The sequence below is a fragment of the Protopterus annectens genome, chromosome 17.part0 (genome assembly GCF_019279795.1).
Source record: "Protopterus annectens isolate FY-2018-M chromosome 17.part0, PAN1.0, whole genome shotgun sequence".
In the NCBI taxonomy this organism is placed as follows: Eukaryota; Metazoa; Chordata; order Ceratodontiformes; family Protopteridae; genus Protopterus; species Protopterus annectens.
In genome coordinates this window covers 484,028,589-484,048,643 of record NC_056751.1, presented here as the reverse complement: position 1 = coordinate 484,048,643, position 20,055 = coordinate 484,028,589, and positions in this window count along the sequence as shown.

Here is a 20,055-nt window from a genome sequence, read left to right as displayed (position 1 = left end):
TACACAAGTCCTCTAAAGCCAGCTTTTGAAATAAGAAAACAAAACAATAGGTTTTCTTCCACTGCCAGTGATTGTATTCTTTAATAATTGGCCATAAAACCACACACTTTACCATGCACAGCCATAAGGCAAAGTCAGTGACACTTTCTGATATCAGGGAGATTTATCAAATAAATACAATAGCACAAAACATAATGTGAGGGTAACATAAGAAATAAGAGTACAGAGGTAAGATGGATCATTAGACTAACTGCTGACCAGGGTAAAGGATTGAATGAGAAGGCTTCCCTGAAATCTATTCTGAAAGGACAAACACTGAGGAATTAACTAATTGATTAATTATGATTCTTTTTGCTCATCATATATTTGTATTTTTGTTTTTATATATTCTGCTTTTTGTATTACAGGTTTAAACTCTGCATGTGCTTAATTGTTTCATCATTACGTTTTTATCCAATTCAGTGTTTGGTTAAGACTAGTTTTAATTTGTTATCTATATATATCTACCAGATTAATTGATTTTATGGTCTGATAAAGCTAAATTGAAAGCCCTTACCATTTGTAATTTACTCATCAATTTTATTTTATTAAACGTTGTGTTTTATGGTTCCTTTGACTTTGTGTTATTCCACTGTTGTCATTATTTTTTGTGTCCGGGAGATTTTCAACTTTCTTTTGACACATTTGCCTGTGAATAAGTTTTCAACATTTTTCATATAAATGCACACTAGTCTTGTGAAGCCAAAAGTAAGTTGCTTTCATCCACAGTATTTTTCAACAAAAAAAGTTATGCAATACAGACCAAAACATGAGACAAAGTTAAGTTTCAACTTCTTTTTCCTTTAAAAATATACCATAGCAAGAACAAGCAGCCATATAAGATGCTATGCAACATATTAACAGAAGTTATAAAAATTTGGGTAAGGATCCAAAAGTACAGTGTAGTATTGTGGCATCCCTCTACTTGGATGCCTGCTAACAGGCATATCCTGGAAAACGAAGATGGAATTAAATGAAAGCTGGCTGATATTGTAAAGAATTCAAGTCATGACAGTGTCTGGATGAAACTAATGACAGATAATGTATTTTCATATTAATCTTTCTTAATGAATCATATTATTTTTGCAAGGTATATCACAACATTGGTCAATATATGGCACTGTCTGATGATGAACAACACCGGACTAGTCAGAAACATCAAATATTGCAAGTTAGGTCTTGGAGCAGTGACAGCTGTCCAGAGCAATGATTGCCCAGTCTATCATGTACTTCTTTGGAGCAGGGAGAATTGATAGCTGATATGGAAATGGAATGCTGTGGGAGTGATGACAGGGCCACAGTATTATGTGGAAGACAATAACGTGCATAAAAATGTATATCAAGGTGATAGACAATGTGTTTTATGAGAAATGTTCACTATTTACCTAACTTGAGTATGGAGAGCCAAAGCCCCCTGTTTGATTGCACATGGTCACCATCCCCCAGGGAAACATTTGGACAATGTAGTTTGGCAGTTCAGTATGAAGGTAACTTGTCTATGGAGAGCCACAGTCACCAGTTGACACAGGACATGGTCACCACATGCTAAGGAAACACCAGGACAGACACATGTATGGTGACTGCTCCCTACAGAAGTAACTTGTGCATGGAGAGCAACAGCCACCTATTGACTGTGTATGGTCGCTATATGCTAGGGAAGCATCTATGTTGGATGAGTATTAAGAGGTCTGGCTATAGTTAGATCAGATGCTTTGCCTAAAACTGGCCATGTACAATGTTTGTGTTAGTTTTCCTGTCTATCTTTGGGTTTACTGGGTTCATCAGGCAGGACAAACTTTGTCAATATAGAGAATCAGACACACAGCCATGCCCTTCCTTATTTAAGATATATTCAGCATTTGTCATCTAAAGTAATTGTTCTCCAATTATTATTGTTGCTACTGGAAGACATGGTTTGGTTTTCCTGATTGAAATGTTAGCTTTCACTCACAACTGATGCCTTATCTAACACAAAAAAAAACTCCTAACCCCCCACACAACATGGATTCTGTCCTGGCTGCAGTACCATCACTGCACTTCTCTCCTTCCTGAAGTCCATTAACCATGCTCATGACTCCGGCAAAATTCTATCAACCCTGTTTCTAGACCTTTCCAAAGCCTTTGACTACATCTCCCAAAATATACTCCTATCACAACTCTCCTCCCTCAATCTCTCTCCTTCCACCATAGCTTGGTTCACCAGCTACCTCTACAAAAGACAAGAAGCTGTTAAATGAAAACATTCCACCTCTTCTTTTCTATACACCCCTACTGGGGTACCCCAAGGTTTTGTCCTAGGCCCCTTACTTTTCAATATATTCATCAACACTTTTCACCACTCCATCTCCAATTTTACACTAATCCAGTATGCCGATAATTCAGCAATCATCTGATCAGCTGACACCCCTTCTGTCATTCTGCAGATAACCCAGTCAGCTTTCTCAAATATTGAAACCTGGATCTAAAACAACCAAGACCTTAATGCCAGTAAAACCTAAACACTCCCTCATTGATAAAACCTCCTTCAAGATCATAAGCCACAATATCACCTTCATTGAAATTGTCCCTCACACCAAGCTAGTCGGCGTCATTATTGATGAACATCTAAAATTCAATATCCACATCCAAACTATAAAAAAAAAAAAAAAAAATTAGGACTTCTATATAGGCATAACTGTTCTCACCCCTTCCACCAGAAAGACCCTCATTTCCACATACCTTTTCCCCTCCCTAATATATGGCACTCCTCTGTTCTTTTTTTAATACTATTATTTTGGAATGTAAAATTTCATTTTAAAAACAACTTTAATGAATTTCAAATACAGAACAAATATCTTCATAAAATATTCAGACGTATTTAAATTTGTATAATTAAAAAAAAAAAACTATATTAAACAAACATAACTAAACTATTTACAAAGATGTTCACAAATGTACATTATGTAAGTGTTGGTATACATCAGTACATTTCTGGATTAACAGATTATTTTCCTAGTAGATCATATAGCTTATTTCACGTTATAAGATGTATTCCTGATAGAATGGTCAATAATTTCAAATGACAAACTTCATTAAGAAGATTTTTAAATTCTTGGAAAGAGGGAGAAGTGTCAGATTTCCAGTTTCTTGTTATAATTTTCCTGGCAACAGCCAATATATACCAAATTATAGGATATTTAATTTTCCTAACACATTCAAGTATCGGTGTGTTAAATAGAGCCATAGATTTAGAAAGTGTAAAATTATCTGAAAATAAAGCTTGTAAAAATATCTTCCCATTACTTCTTTATGGCTATGCAATCAGCTTCACTTCATTTTTACATTAGAATGTATTGTTGTGGTTAAATTTGCTTATAGTATACGGAGTTAAAGCTCTATACATGTATTTCCATGTAAAGAGTCCCTATTTAATCGATGAAGTGGTCATATTAGCTGTTTCTAATATAATTTGTTTGTTTTGATCATTAGGAAGATAGTTATTAGTAAAAAAATATAATTCCAATAGCTCTCAGGATAGTTATCAGAGTTATTTCTAGGTGCTTTACATATGTGTGACAGTTTATTTTTAATAGGAGCTTTATTTTGCATGGATAACATCAAATAATGTATAAGTTTAGGTACTGACTTTTTTATTGTTGGAGACGACGACTTTCAGCTGCTCCTGTTAGGGGGTCACCACAACGGATCATTTGTTTCCATTTCTTCTTCTCTTCTGCATCATGCTCTGTCATACCAACCACCTGCATGTCCTCTCAGCACATCCATAAACCTTATCTTAGGCCTTCCTCTTTTCCTGTTACCTGGCAGCTTCATCCGTGGCATCTTTTTCCCAATATACTCTGCATCTCTCCTCAGCACATGTCCAAACCAATGTAATCTTGCCTCTCTGGCTCGGTCTCCAAACCTTCCAACCTGGGCTGACCCTCTAATATACTTATTCCTAATATTGTCCACCATTGTCACACCCAGTGCAAATCTTAACATCTTTAACTCTGCCGTGTCCAGCTCTGACTCCTGCCTTTTTGTCATTGCCAATGTCTGCAAACAATATAACATAGCTGGTCTCACTACCCTCTTGTAGACCTTCCCTTTCACTCTTACTGGTACTCGTCTGTCACAAATCACTCCTGACACTCTTCTCCATCCACTCCACCCTGCCTGTACTCTCTTCTTCACCTCTCTTCCACACTCACCATTACTTTTAGCTGTTGATCCCAAGTATTTAAACTCATCCACCTTCGCCACCTTTACTCCCTGCATCCTCACCATTCCTCTAGCTTCCCTCTCATTCACACACATATATTCTGTCTTAGTCCTGCTGACCTTCATTCCTCTTCTCTCTAGAGCATATCTCCATCTTTAAAGGGTCTCCTCCCCTTGTTCCCTACTCTCACTACAGATCACAATGTCTTGGGACTCCTGTCAACCTGTCCATCACCATTGCAAATAAGAAAGGGCTCAGAGCTGATCCGTCATGTAATCCCACCTCCACCTTAAACTCATCCATCACTTCCACTGCAGACCTCACTGCTGTCACACTACCCTCATACATATCCTGTACCACTCTTACATACTTCTGACACTCCCAACTTTCTCATACAATACCACAACTCCTCTCTAGGCACCGTGTCATATGCTTTCTCTAAGTCCACAAAGACACAATGCATCTCCTTCTGACCTTCTCTGTACTTCTCCATCAACACTCTCAGAGCACACATCACATCTGTAGTGCTCTTCCCTGGCATCAAACCATACTGCTGATCACTAATCATCACCTCCCTTCTTAACCTAGCTTCCACTACTCTTTCCCATAACTTCATGCTGTGACTGATCAATTTAATCCCTCTGTAGTTACTACAACTCCACACATCACCCTTATTCTTAAAAATTGGTACCAAAACACTTTTTCTCCATTCCTCAGGCATCCTCTCACTTTCCAAGACTTCATTAGACAATCTACTTAAAAACTCCACTGCCATTTTACCTAAGCACCTCCATGCTTCCACAGGTATGTCATCTGAACCAACAGCCTTTCCATTCTTCATCTTCTTCATAGCTATCCTTACTTCCTTTTTGCTAATCCACTGCACTTCCTGATTCACTATCCCCACATCATCCAACCTTCTCTCCCTCTCATTTTCTTCATTCATCAGCCCCTCAAAGTACTATTTCCATCTGCTCAACACACTCTCCTTGCTTGTGAGTATGTTTCCCTCATTATCCATTATCCTTTATCACCTTTACATGCTGCACATCTTTCCTAGCTCGGTCCCTCTGTCTAGCCAATTGGTACAGGTCCTTTTCTCCCTCCTTAGTGTCCAAACATTCATACAACTCTTCATACGCCTTATCCTTAGCCTTCGCCACCTCTCTCTTTGCCATGCACCTCATCTCCTTATACTCCTGTCTACTTTTTTCATCTCTCTGACAATCCCACTTCTTCTTCGCCAACCTCTTTCTCTGTATACTCTCCTGTACTTCCTCATTCCACCACCAGGTCTCTTTGTCCTCCTTCCTTTTTCCAGATGTCACACCAAGCACCTTTCTAGCCATCTCCCTTACTAGCTCTGCTGTAGCTACCCAGCTATTTGGTAACTCTTCACTGCCACCCAGTGCCTGTCTTAACTCTTCCCTAAACTCCACCTCACAATTACCCTTTTTCAATTTCCACCATTTGATCCTTGGTGCTGCCCTCACACTCCTCCTCCTCTTCTTGATCACCAATATCATCCTACAAACCACCATCCTATGTTGCCTAACTACACTTTCCCCTGCCACCACTTTACAGTCTCCAATCTCCTTCAGACTGGCCCTTCTACATAAGATATAATCCACCTGTATGCATCTTCCTCCACTCTTGTATGTCACCCTATACTCCTCCCTCTTGTTAAAATACGTATTCACCACAGCCATGCCCATCCTTTTCGCAAAATCCACTACCATCTGACCTTCTGCATTCCTTTGTTTAACACCATACTTACCCATCACTTCCTCATCCCCTCTGTTCCCTTCACCAACATGCCCATTGAAATCTGCTCCAATCACCAGTCTCTCACCCTTGGGTACAGTCATCACCACTCCAACTCACTCCAAAATTTTTCTTTCTCATCCATCCCACACCCAACTTGTGGAGAATATGCACTAACAACATTCATCATTACACCATCAATTTCCAGCTTCATAAACATCACTCTATCTGACGCACTTTTCAACTCCAAAACAGTGTTCCTTTGGGATAACCCCTATGCCATTTCTCCTTCCATCCACACCATGGTAAAACAATTTGAACCCGCTTCCGATACACCTAGCCTTGCTCCCCGTCCATCTGGTCTCCTGCACACACAATATACCAACCTTCCTTCTGTCCATCATATCAGCTAGCTCTCTCCCTATACCAGTCATACTGCCAACATTCAAAGTTCCAACCCTCACTACCACAGTGCTAGCCTTTACCTGCCTTCGGGCATGCCTTCCCCACAACCCTCTCATTTATTTGGGCTTGGGACCAGCACAAAGAAATGCACTGGCTTGTGCATGCCCAGTGGCTGGGTTATTGACTTTTTTATTATTGGAGCTATTGGATCAAATTTATTTAAAAGATATTGTCTACATGGCTGTATGTCTAACCATAAATGTGTCTAATTCAGCTGTGAAATAGTCAACTGATTTCAATTCATCTGTTACCATCATCTGACACTAGTATAGTAATTTTTTTTAAAATACACTGAGGATTGATGTATATAATTTCTAAATGTTTTTAAGAGAAGTAGCATATAATTGGATTTAAGCACAGGAAGAGTATACAAAGAAAAATATTTGAATAACCAAACAAACGAATTAGTCACTAATGATAATTTTTGGCAATTAGGAAAATGATATGAGTCGCAAGATATTTCTAATTTTTTTTTCCATTTTGCAGTGTATCCTATAGCTATAAGAAGAGTTACAGATTTAGTCACAGATGAAATTGAATATAATTCCAAATTGGGTAAACCAATATCTCCATTAACCCAGTCTCTCATGTGATAAGATAATGCTGTTCTGGGTTTATTTGGAAACCATATGAATTTTTTGAAATATCGAGTTGAACTTTTTAATTATTGACTTTGGGGGAGGTAAAGATATTGGCTGTATAATATATAGTACTTTAGGAAGTAAAACCATTTTTATAATTGAAAGCTTTTCTTCAATAGAAAAAGTGAGCTTTTCCATTTACTTATAAGAACGTCTAATGTAGATATGCTATTATAATTTAGCTGAATAATATTTTTGATATTAGTGGTTATTATTATTATTCCCAAAAATATTATTTGGTCATCCTGTGCTAAATATTTTATGTATTTATCATCTAATTTGTAATTCTTTGGATAAATAGGGAGAATTTTTGTTTAATCTTTCCATAGCATTAAAAGGTGTTGAAATAGATATATTATTTCCCCCTAAAGTTATAAGTATATAATCTGCAAACAGTTGTATTTTGGAAGTTTCATTAGAGGTTAACTCAACACCTTTAATTTCATTATGCATTCTAATTAAATTCACCCAAGGTTCCATTATTAATGCAAAGAGAAGTGGGGATAGGGGGTAGCCTTGTTTAGTTCCCTTTGTTATTGGTATTTTTGAGAAATACTGGTCCCAATTTTAATATAAGCTTGGTTGGCTACCTTTATATAGATGTGTAATGAGATTTATGAAGTTATTCAAAAATTGTAACTCTTCCATTAATATTAATAGATAATCCCAGTTAACTGAATCAAAGGCACAGTTTATATCAAGACGTATTAATGTTAAGCATTTAAATTATTTGCAGATTCAATCAAGGTAATAGTTCTTGTTATATTAGCATATGCAGTTTTATTTACAATAAAACCTGTTTAGTCTGCATCTACTAGAGTTAGAAGAAAAGTCTTTACCTTGTCTGCATATATAGGAGCAAACATTTTATAATCAATGTTTAGTAAAGAAATTGGCTCATATGAGGAACATGTTGTGGGATCTTTATTAGATTTCACTTTAGGAGATATAAAAGTATATTTCCATGAAGGTGGACTAGTAATATTTTGAGAAATAATAAAAACTTTATGAAGTAAGTTTAATGCTGTTTTGGGCAAACTTATTTACACAATAATACCATAATTACCAAGTGCTTTGTTTTGTTTTAATTTACTAGCTTGATTTTGTAGATCAATAAAATATGTAAGTTTATAATGGTAGATTGTTCTATTCTATTTTTGGTGCATATAGAGATGAAAGCTTTGATCTCTTCTTTTGTATCTATGACTCTAGAATTCTGGTTAATGTTGAAAAAAAATCTCACTTCTATTATCTGTAGATCCGATAGCATCCTTCTTTCTTTTAGGAGAGAAAATTTCAGTAATATGATTAAGCGTAAGTCTTTTGGTTTTATTGGCCAATATATTAAGATGTCTAGGATTGTTAGAAAAGTTTATAAATTTAAATCTCTCTAAGCTAATCATAGTTTTATGATTCAAAATCTCCAAGTGTTTATTATTTAATGGAATAATTTCTTTGCCTTTTTCATTTTTATCTTTATCTCCCATATTGTTGAGCTTTTTTTCCCATATAAGTAAGCCTTTACGGCATCATATATATATATATATATATATATATATATATATATATCTATGGGTGCCTAATGGCCTAATTGACTGAACGCCGAATTACACATTACCGAGACCGGTGTGCCGAATGTACACATTGCCAATTATTTAAATGGCCGAATAACACTGTGCCGAAGCACACTACAGTGGGGAAATGGAATTTCATTTTAACTACTTACATATACAAACTCCAAGACCGCATTACAGTGGGGAAATGCATAAATTCCATTTTTCATAAAAAAATTTAATCTTTAAAGTCTTTCAGTTTTGTAAGCATGCAGGGATTCTCTTAATTTGAATATTGTGAGCTGTGTTTATTAATAATTCAAAGGTTATAGAGTTGTGATCGGGTAAGGGACAGGAGATGACCTTTGTTTTAGATTCTTTAGAAATAAAATAACTCTGTTCTAGAGTGGGAATTATGTCTGTGAAAATAGAAAGTAAAAAATAATGAATTTGCTGCTGCAAAAGAGAGTATAATCCCATGCTTGGAGGAACTCCCTGGTCAGCCTCAGTAAGAAGCTGAGGTCCCTCATAAAATCCTCCAAAGCTAGTTATTAAAGCAAAATTGCCACAGTTTCTAAAGACAACCACAAAGCATTCTATCTGCTATGAGTTACAGCACAATGGCACTAAATATACAGAACCAACTGATATTGCCAACATTCTGGCAGATAGGTTCAGTGCTAACTTTACCCACCTCTCACCCCTAAAGGGCCCATCTATATACTGGAAGAATGCAAAGTTCCTGTAATCACATCTTCACAGGTAAAAACCATACTTTCCAAAGCCAAGAACACAGCATCCATGGGACCTGACAACATCCTAGGCTCTATATGAATTACAGAATGAACTAGCACCCCACCTAAGTACCATGTTCAATCATAGCCTCACCTTAGGCTTTGTGCCCACTGAATGGTGCACAGTGACAAATATCCCACTTCACAAAGGGGGATCCACCAGAGACCCCAGGAACTACTGCCCCATTAGCCTGATGAGCCTGGTCTGCAAGGCCATGGAACTTATAAACAAAGACATTGGTAATCTCAAAACTCTGGACCCCACCCAGTTTTGGTTTGTAAAGGGCAGATCATGTTTCCTAAACCTGATGGACTTCTATGAAACAGTCACCAAAGTCATAGATGAGGGTAGGGTGGTTCAAACAGCCTGTTAGATATTGCCAAGGCTTTTGACACCATCCCCCACTCTGGAATTATAGATAAACTCCCTAAACTAGGTATAAATCCCTATGTCACAAGATGGGTTGACAAATGGCTCACTGACAGAACCCACACTGTGAAAGTAGCAGACTTTAAATCCGACTTCAAACCAGTGACAAGTGGAGTACCACAAGGTTCAGTCCTGGGTCCTCTCCTGTTTGGTATCTACTTCTCTGAAGTACAGACTAACACAGAATGTCTTTGGCTAATGAAGTTTGCAGATGACTGCAAACTAGGAGCCATAATCGAAACTCCTAACGATGTGGATATCCTACAAAAATGCCTCACTGAGACAGATGCCTGGTGTCAAAGCCATGCCCTCAAGCTCAATGTCAAAAAGTGCATTGTCATCCCTTTTGGTAAAACCTCTGTACCCCTGAACTACCACATAGGCGGTAGTCTACTTAACACCGAAAGTGTGATAAGAGACCTTGGGACACAGGTGGACAATAGTCTCTCCTTTGATCACATCGCCACAGTAGTCAGAAAATCCTTCTATGTGGCACAACTCATCACAAAAAGTTCCTCATCCAGGAAAAAAAGAGGTAATTGTTCCCCTCTACTCATCACTCATTAGACCCATTATAGAGTACAATCCCCCTTTTTGTATGTACCTCACAAGACATCTACAACAACTGGAAAGGCTGCAGAAATACCTCACAAAGAGGATTACTGGCATCAAACAGATGCCCTATGCAGACCGTCTCAAAAAACTCCAGCTTTATTCTGTCGCATATCGCCTACTCAGAGGCAATCTCTGCCTAACATACAAAGCTATATCAAACCCAGAGCTATTGGACATGCACCACTTAAAGAAATCCCAATCCCTCTGGGCTACATGCTCTAAGGACCTAAACCTTGTCACCACAATAAACAGAACATGCTGGGGGGATAGATTCCTGTCCCAGAGACTTCCCATACACTGGAACAGACTACCTATCTATGTCAAACAGAGCTCCTCATTAGCTCTATTCAAGAAAAATATTAATGATTGAATGGGAACTAGGAAATTCACCCCAGGGATCACTTCTGTGGCTCTGCTCGACAGGGGCACAGGAAAATAATTTTCTTGGGTGGTGAAAGCCAGGGTACCATTTTTGGCTAGGTTTATATAGGCCCTGGTGCCAATAGCCTAGTACTTACCTATGAATCAGCAAAATAATTAATATCCTTCAGAAGATATAAGTCAGTAAAACCTTTTTACAGTTTAGCTGATGCTGAAATCCTCCTTTTACCCTTAGTATTAGTGTCTTCATCATTTAATATACAGTTACTGCTAGTATAATGTTGCCTTTAGATAAATGGACAATCTGGTTTTAAATGTTTAACTGTATTCATCCCAATTCCTGGTATCCAATAAATATTTGTGTATATATGTTTAATTAAATTGTGACAGAGCAAAACATTCCTTTGTCATCTTTATAGACTATTATCTTAGGGAGAGGTTTCGTATTGCTCCCTAATATGGCTGCACCTCTTCTTTTGAGAATGTTCTGAGCTTGATATCACAGTGTATGACTTGGTATTGAGTTTAGTTATATCTTTTGTTATTTAATGTGTTTCTTGCAGAAAAAGTAGACGTGACTTCTGTAGTTTGATATTTATACAAGCTTCCCATGTTGCAAGGGTTATTTAATCCATTAATATTAATTGAGATGCCTTTTAAAAGAAATGTATAAAATTATTCTTGTGGATTGGATACAAGTTCAACATTATTTTTTTTTATGGAAATAACATGAGAAATTCCATCATATACTAAATTAGTAGGAAAAAGTAATTTAAATGATGTCCATCCTGTATATATTTTTTGAAATATAAAGACAAAGTGAAGATCAATAAAGTGTTGTAGTAAACAATGAAAATATAAAAGTGTAGAATTGAATTTACCCAAGCCCTTGTCTGGAGTTAAAAACTTCTTATTTGATTAACTTTTACTACCCAAAATAACAACCTGTCTAATAGCAGCAGCCAACAAGAATATTATCTTTTAATGTACATATTTTTTTCTTTTTGTTTTTTTTTCTTTTAAAACAATTCAAAAGTTCTTAGAAACTTTATATTATGCTAAACTACTAGAAAACTCATTTCAAATGTAGATATCTAATTTTGCATTTCCCTTAACTATTTAAAGAATTACACCAATGAATTTATACATTGCATCATTTTACATTGAAAAAAAAAGAAATTAAGTAAGTTCAGTAAATACATATCAATAGTATATCATTAGGCAAAGCAATCTTAATCATTTATGTCAGTCAAATGTTTGTATGAAAATGTGTATTTATGTGAAGGGGCTGTCTAATATACATATATTAACTTCCATTTTGTGAGAAAGCATATCCAAATACATTCTTGTCTTATAAGAAATAAAAAATATATACATATCTGAGCAACTGTGAAATCTCCATTAAATATAAAATAACCAAAACAAAATCACTGCATATCTGAAACTTATAAGCAGAAAAACAAAGCCCTACATATCATATTCATTGTCTAGCTTCCCATTTTATACAACAGGCTTTACATGTCAAACTAAATATGCAAATCTTGTTTCCGATACTATACAGAGTAGGTAGTACTGCAGCTGTTAATATTGTATATAGCAAGGTACATGTTGCTTAAACTTCAAATTACTGATGCATGCCATGCACAGAATTCTTAAAGGAAAGCTTTTAATTAATACCAGTTAACTCCTTACCAGGGGGTTCAATTCATAAGTATCATTTATGAATCGCTCTGAATATGCATTGCAATGAGCCCTTGGCAAAACTTTAGCACATCTTTGCACATGACTATAGAAATGGAATAAAATAAAATTGATTGATATTTTAACTATTTAAATCGGAATTTAGTCGAATGAGCATTCAAGTTTCATAGAATCATATGCATGCCTTACTATGTCTTGAAGTTCACTACGAATTAAAGATCCTGAGTTTTAGCTCAGGTTCAGTATTGCATGTGTTTTGTATAGCAAGTTATTGTTGTTAGGTGTCTATTTTCCTGTGTGGTATTCTAAGCTTTTATTTAATATTTTTAGCTATAATACTTGTATTCTCTTTAATGTTCAGTTTATAGTCTAACATCAAGTTACTTCTAAGAAGACACCATTTCAATAGACAAACATAATGCTATAATTTATATAATGTTTTCTGTATGTCACTTACCAAAATAAATCAGGTTAGCTTTTTCTACTTAAAAATAAAATTGTAACTTAAAGAAAGGTAGTCAAAGTATATATAACATTAACCATAAATAATAGTGTGAGGTCATCCACTTCAGCAGTAAGTCATTGTATGCAGCTTTGTATCATGTGTAAATACTAAACGACTAGTGTCCCAATAAAAAGATCCTTCTGATCTGCCAGCATTCATATTGTGTGGGGATGAAATCCTTCTTTTAAGGAATTTATTCATTAAAATGTATTTACTTTGTATATCAAAGCTGATCTAGTCCATTTCTGAAGCTTTAAATACTCTTGGAGCTTATAGTGGTGTTTTAATGTTCTTTCCTGCTGGATGACATCATGGAAAAGTTCACACAAAGTCAGCCTGCACAGCGATGAAGTCTAAATCAGTTGTCCAACATCCTAATGGATTGAGACAAGGTTTCTCAAGCTTAAAATTAAGACAAAGGAAGATGCAACAATTCTAGCAGGAAACCGTGAGTATATTGAACAATTTTGAAGAGTGTAGTAGCTCATGCATACAAGTAAAACTTTCAGGAAAGTCAAAGGCCTCCAAATCACTGTAACAGGCCTGATAACATCCAGCCAGAAAAAAAATTGACCCCAGAACAGATCCACATGGCAATATGCACAAATCAATGGGTCAATTCCAAACTCAACAAAAACAAGTAAAATAAAATAATAGGAATGGGAAGCATGCACCCCCAACACACTGCATGAGTAATTCCCTTTTATAAGATATTCATTTTCCAGAATGCAAAGAGTTATAATGTATTTAACAACATGGAATTATAAGTTGCTTTCCTGTGTATTAAGTCTATTGGTTTAGCCCCATATAAAGGAATGAACAATATATTTATTTGAGATACTCAATAAGCAATTGAAATGCAAAGTATAATAAAACAGCAAGTAGCTGTTCATTTTTTTAATTTTTTTCCTTTTTTTTCAGATGTTTAACATGAACCATTTTCAGGAGATCTTTTCAGACTTGCATTAGCCCATTCCATTTCTTCAAATTTGTCAAGAATTTTATTAGTTCTAATAAATGAAAGAGAAGTATCCAAGTCCTCAAATGTTTTTGGACCACCTTGCAGGAAAATTTTCAATTTAGCCGGGAAGAATAAATAGATTATTTGACATTTTTTAAGTTCTTTAACTAAAGGCAAAAAAAAGCTTCCTTTTAGCTATAACCATTGGAGAGTAATCATTGTCAAAACAGATAATGTTCTTTTATTTTAATTTGAGCCTTAGCCCAAGCTGTCTTGAGAATCATTTCTTTGTCATGTGAAGAGAGAAATCTTACAATCATAGATTTAGTTGAATTATTTTTACTGGTTTTGGATGATAGTAATGACCTGTGGGCTCTTACAATGCCGTAAGATAGAGTTTCAGCAAGGTCAAGAGCTTCATGTAGCCAAGAGGTCAAGAAGTTTACCAGGTTGTTACCTTCAATTTTGTCTGGTAATCCAAAGATTATGATATTGTTTCTACATGATCTGTTCTCTAGGACATCTACTTTTGATTGACGTAAAGAATTTTGTTTTAGGAAAAATTCAGTGTTATTTTCTCCTTGTAATCTGTTATCCATATCATCAAGAGCTTGATCAGTTCCAGAGATTTGTGTTTTCTGTTGCTGAAGATCTTCATGTAGAATTTCCAGTTGTTTAAAACATTTTTCTTTAAAGCTGTCTAATTTTAAGTCCATCTTGTCAATTTTTGCAGACAGGCCCTGGATGTTAGACAACAGGGATTGTATTTCCTTTTTGAGAGATGTTTCTTGCTGATTTGCTTTAGAGAAGCTCATTTTGAAATCTAGTGATGAGTGAAGGATTATCCAATGTAATTTTGGCAGGAAAACAAAAATCAGAAACACATAAAAAAAATGTATACTATCCTGGAATAAATTTAAAAGAATCTGTTGGTGAAGAAAAAACAGCTCTTAGGATACTTTTAATCAAAAAATCCTGTCATAAAAAAGTTGAAGTGACAGACCTGAAAAGAACATCTGCTATTCAGAGCACATCTTAGCCATGCCCTGGAATGTAAAATTTAAATTGTAATTCACTGTTAATGACTCTTAAACTGTTCAGTTGCTAGATTTTATTATTGTAAAATGTAATTTTTTTTATATGCTGTAGAATGCTGCAATAAGCTATATCACTTCTTTGCTTTGAATGTGTATATGCTAATATGTTTGTCATTGTTACTGGAGTTATTCTCCACAGGCCTCCACTGCTAAATGGCTCTTTGTAGGCCCAGTGGACTTCCCCAGTCTTCTTCTTTCTTCAGCTTTTCCCGGTTAGGGGTCGCCACAGCGGATCACCTGTCCGCTCATGATTGGCAGTGGAGTTTTACAGTGTCGAGTTGCCAGCCCGGCACCCAACCTTCCACAGAAGGCACACACACATGCACACACTCATGCCTAGGGCCAATTTAGAGTGTTCAATCCACCTACAGCATGTCTTTGGGATGTGGGAGGAAACCGGAGCACCCGGAGGAAACCCATGGGAACACAGGGAGGACATGCAGACTCCCGGACTTCCCCAGTCATCAAACTGAAATAAATAAATTACATAAATAAATGTGACATACAAATTAATGCTTAGCTCAATGTGGAGACCAGTGAGTTACCTTGCACACTGTTGCCTAAGAATGCTTATACAGTTCCTCATCTGAATACATTAAAGGGGAAAAACACACACCTTTCTAAATCTCCTTTGTTGTAAGTTTACATACAGACATCAGGTACAACCTAACCCTGAGTGTAAAGCATGTTGGAATCCTGTCATAAATCTATGAAATAGAATTTTACCCACATTAAATATAATAACATGAGAAGAACTATGAGTCAGCGGTCTCACTTAAAGAATGCTGCTGATTTTTACAAAATAGCCACAGACTGGCACGTAGAATTTTGTTTGCTGACACTGATTTCAAGTTACAATTAGCAGTTTCTACCACCAGTAGAAAAGAAAGATGTAACTGAATTAAGTTATTTTTTTGTAATTGTTCCTTGAGTCTCATGGAGTGTTTGGAGCCCCTGTTTACAAGACTGTGTATTACAAACATTGTTCATGTAAAAGTAAACTCATTATCTGTTGATACAGTGACTTCTTGCTGAAATCATATTTCTGAAGAGCAGCAGTATTCTGCATTTCATAATTCCCTGATGTGCTGTAATATTAAATCATTACATGCCTGTTTCTTTCTGTAAAGTTAAGGTTTTAGAAACTGAATTCTAGGAAATAAATGTACAGTATGTTCTGGAGTATTTTAGATACCTTTCTTGTCACATGGTCAGATTGCAGTTGATGGCCCTAGGCTATGAAACAGAGTATGATGTACATATATAAAGAGGTATTTAAATATAGCTCATATCACACTGCAGGAGTTTGCCATTCAATTGCATATATAACAGGAGCACGTGTTTCAGTTTGAATTGAAAATCTTTACAGAACATAAGCAGGCTTTTCTTAGCAGAGCATGCATTAATCTTTTATTTATAAAAGCCTTTAACATTTCATTGGGTAGCAGTAAGTCCTTAATTTCTTTTTAGAAACTGTTTTCATTTATTATAACAGGTGAAGATTTTATTGCATATCCTATTCCAGCTGTTGCACAATTTTCTTGAATGATGCGTATTCTCATTTTCTGTGGTTAGTCTATGATTTCTATTCTGGCTTTAAACATGTATATTTCCACATTCCACTCTGGACCAATACCAGCATTTCATGTTAATACAGGTTCTTCCATTGTTCTTTATATCAGCAGTCATTCTTAATGCAATAACTATTTTCAGTTTCTGAGATATCAACTAATTTATTATAATTTCCTTTCTCCTTGTCCTTACACTTCCCATTCTTTTTTCAAATAGAAATGTTATTGATTTTAACAAACACATATATCACAAACAAGTGCAGATTAGCAATGTACAGTAATATAGAAGAGAACTCAGACACTACTCATTATATACAATTGTGCTGCTTAAGAACAGTAAAAAAGAAAAAAAAAACACTGTGAATTCGCTTAATGTAAATCTAGATGAAAGATGATAATTATAAAGACTGCACACATTATATCACCCCTTTGCCGATATTTGAAGAACTGGTATAGAGAGGGGAATAGTGTTAATCTTGATCTTGAGCCACCTTTCGCTAGAGATAGGGGTAAAGGGGAGAGATAAAGAAATTTAATAAGCATATAGTTTCATCAAACAGCAACTTTCCTGTTAACCACTCAGAGACATTTCAATATATTTGTTTTAGCTAACTATATTTGTGTTATCTCTATTACGGTCCTTAATGCATATCCTACTGGATTCACTTCAGAATCTCGAAATTCCAAAACATCGAATGTCTTATGATTGAGACCATATGATCAATGTTTTGGAATATCAAAATTCTTAAACAAATCCCAAAACAAAAAAAAAAATAGCTAAAACTTCCCACACCTCCACAACATAAATATACCAACTTCGAGATCGCCATAACTGGCATTAGGCATTCTGCAAAACCTGCGGCTACGGAAGCCCCCTATTACCTCCCCACAAATGAGGGCCCCCATTCAACAGCCACGGGTTGCTCTGACAGGCATTGCTCTTCTTCTTCTTGGCTCCTCATGGACGTAAGCATAGTCCAGCTTCCTAGACCCTGCCATCACTGCAAAAATCAGAACTGTGTTTCCGTTTTTTTTTTTTGGACTTGCTGGCAAGCTGCACTCAATCAGGTCCACTCGCTGAAACAAGGGATCTGATTGGCTGCAGCAGCCCGCGAACTAAGTCCTTTTTTTTTTTTTTTTTTTTTTTTTTTTAAAGTAGGAAGTGATGAAGCAAGGACCTGATTGGTCCTTGCAAATCACTTCCTGCACAAACTGCCTTTAGAAAAGCACCTGCAGCTAATAAGGATCACTTCTCTTGTTTTTAAACAGAGGAGTGTTCCTTAGCAGCAGCAGAGTGCAGAGATTGAGCCGGGTTTGGACCAGCGTGAGGACGGACTACATCAGAAACGGATCAGCGGTGGATTCAAGCCTTTGCAGCAGTCATGGTCTTTGGATTCTACTGTCCTTTTAAGTACAATTTCAAAGGGACTGAGTGGTTTGAGGAAGGCAAGCAGAGCAGGTAAGCCTTCAGTCGTGAAGAGGGAGCAAGGGTATTGGAAGCATCCTTCTGTAGAAAGCATAAAAGGTAAGGTTTTGGGTTTAGTTTTAACTTTATTTTTTGTGGGGGGGGGTGATTGTTTTTTGTGCATATTTCTTGTGCTAAGAGGTTTGGGGTGTAAGGGCTGTGGTTGCACTAGATTTATTTTGGTTTTGTGTAAAGTTTTTGTGCTAAGAGGTTTGGGGGGGTGATGGCTGCAGTTGTACCAGTTTTATTTTGGAGCTGTGGGTGTACTAGTTTTATTTTGGTTTTGTGTAGAGTTTTTGTGCTAAGAGGATGGGAGGGTTGTGGTTGTACCAGTTGTATAATGGTTTTGTGTAGAGTTTTTGTGCTAAGAGGGTGGGGGGGTCAGGTTGTGGTTGTACCAGTTTTATTTTATGTTTGTGCTCTGGTGGTAAGAGGATTGGGGGTGAGGGGCTGTGGTTTTACCAGTTTTTCACTTGTGTGGTGTTCTTGTGCTATGAGGATTGGGGAGGAGGGGGCTGGTTTTATCAGTTTTAATTTGCTTTTATGTAGACTTCTTGTGCTAAGAGGATGGGAGGGTGAGGGGCTGTGGTTATATCAGTTTTACTTTACTTATTTTACAGTTGTTTACTCGATAGTCTGTCTGGGATAGAACCCATTTTCAGTGGAGGCCCAGGGAGAAATGCTTTTTAGTACACAGGTGCTAGAAATATGTAAAATAAGTTTGGTTTATCTATTTATACAAGGGACAATATAAGGGAATGTGAAATGTAATATACATTTAATTTTGATTGCACATTGGTTAGGAGAGTTTGTAAGTTAGTTATTTGGGGCAAGAGGATTTTGTTTTGGCAGTATCTATGCTGTATATTTAAAAGATAGAATGGGATTGGGATGATGAAAATGAGAGTTAAATAATGGGACAGAGAAGGATATTGTAGTTGGTTAGAGCAGGGATAGGTGGGTAGTCTTGAGATGCTGCTGTCTAAGTCAATAGTCTTAGGCATATGGGGTAAGTGGTGAAGATTAGCTTATTTCAGCCTGAGTTGGGACATGACCTGTTGCATGGTAGATGTAACACAAATGTATCTGTGTCAGCATATTGGATTGTGAGTGCTAGGGATGTGGCAGTATTGAGGTTGATAATCCACTAAATTGAAGTGGATCAAGGATGTAGCCTTGTGAGACTCCTAATGTGAGTGGAATTAGAGGGGGGTAGATACTGGAAACATTTTATGACTGTTTATGACTTGTTGGGTAGCTTTGGAGCCAGTGGAGGGCTAGGGAGATCCGATTAAGGTTGGCAAGAGTAGTTAGTAGTTTGTTGAGAGACTCTGACAAAGGCCTTTAACAAATTGAGAAAGCCAGATGATACCATCATTTGTAAATTGATGGTGTTGGTATAACTGAGTTGGGCAGTTGCAGCATGAGGCCTGAAGCCGTGTTGGGATTTGGCAAGTAAATTATTGGTTGAGAACGAATGCATTCCTGTAGGAGTTCAGGTAGTGGGGGAAAATTGCTCTTGGCCTATAATTTAAGTTCTGTCAAGTTTCCACCTTTGTGCAAGGGTATAATGTATATTTTCCAGATGGTTGGGATGTGTACTGCTCAGTAATGGATCTTTTAAGTATTCAGGGTAAGAACTGGCTTCATCTGCTATTTTTTGAAACTGTTGGTAGATTGTCAACTGAATTTGCAGTAGGTTTTGAGTTTTTTTTACAAGTTTGTCAAACACTGTTCTGCTATCCAGGTTTATAGTACTGTTTTAAACTATCCCTGATGTTACACCTTGTTCTGCATTTTTTTGGCTGTTTGAATTGTGCTGAGAGGTTAGGAGGTTGATGGGGCCTGTACGTTGCTTAAAATGCCTAA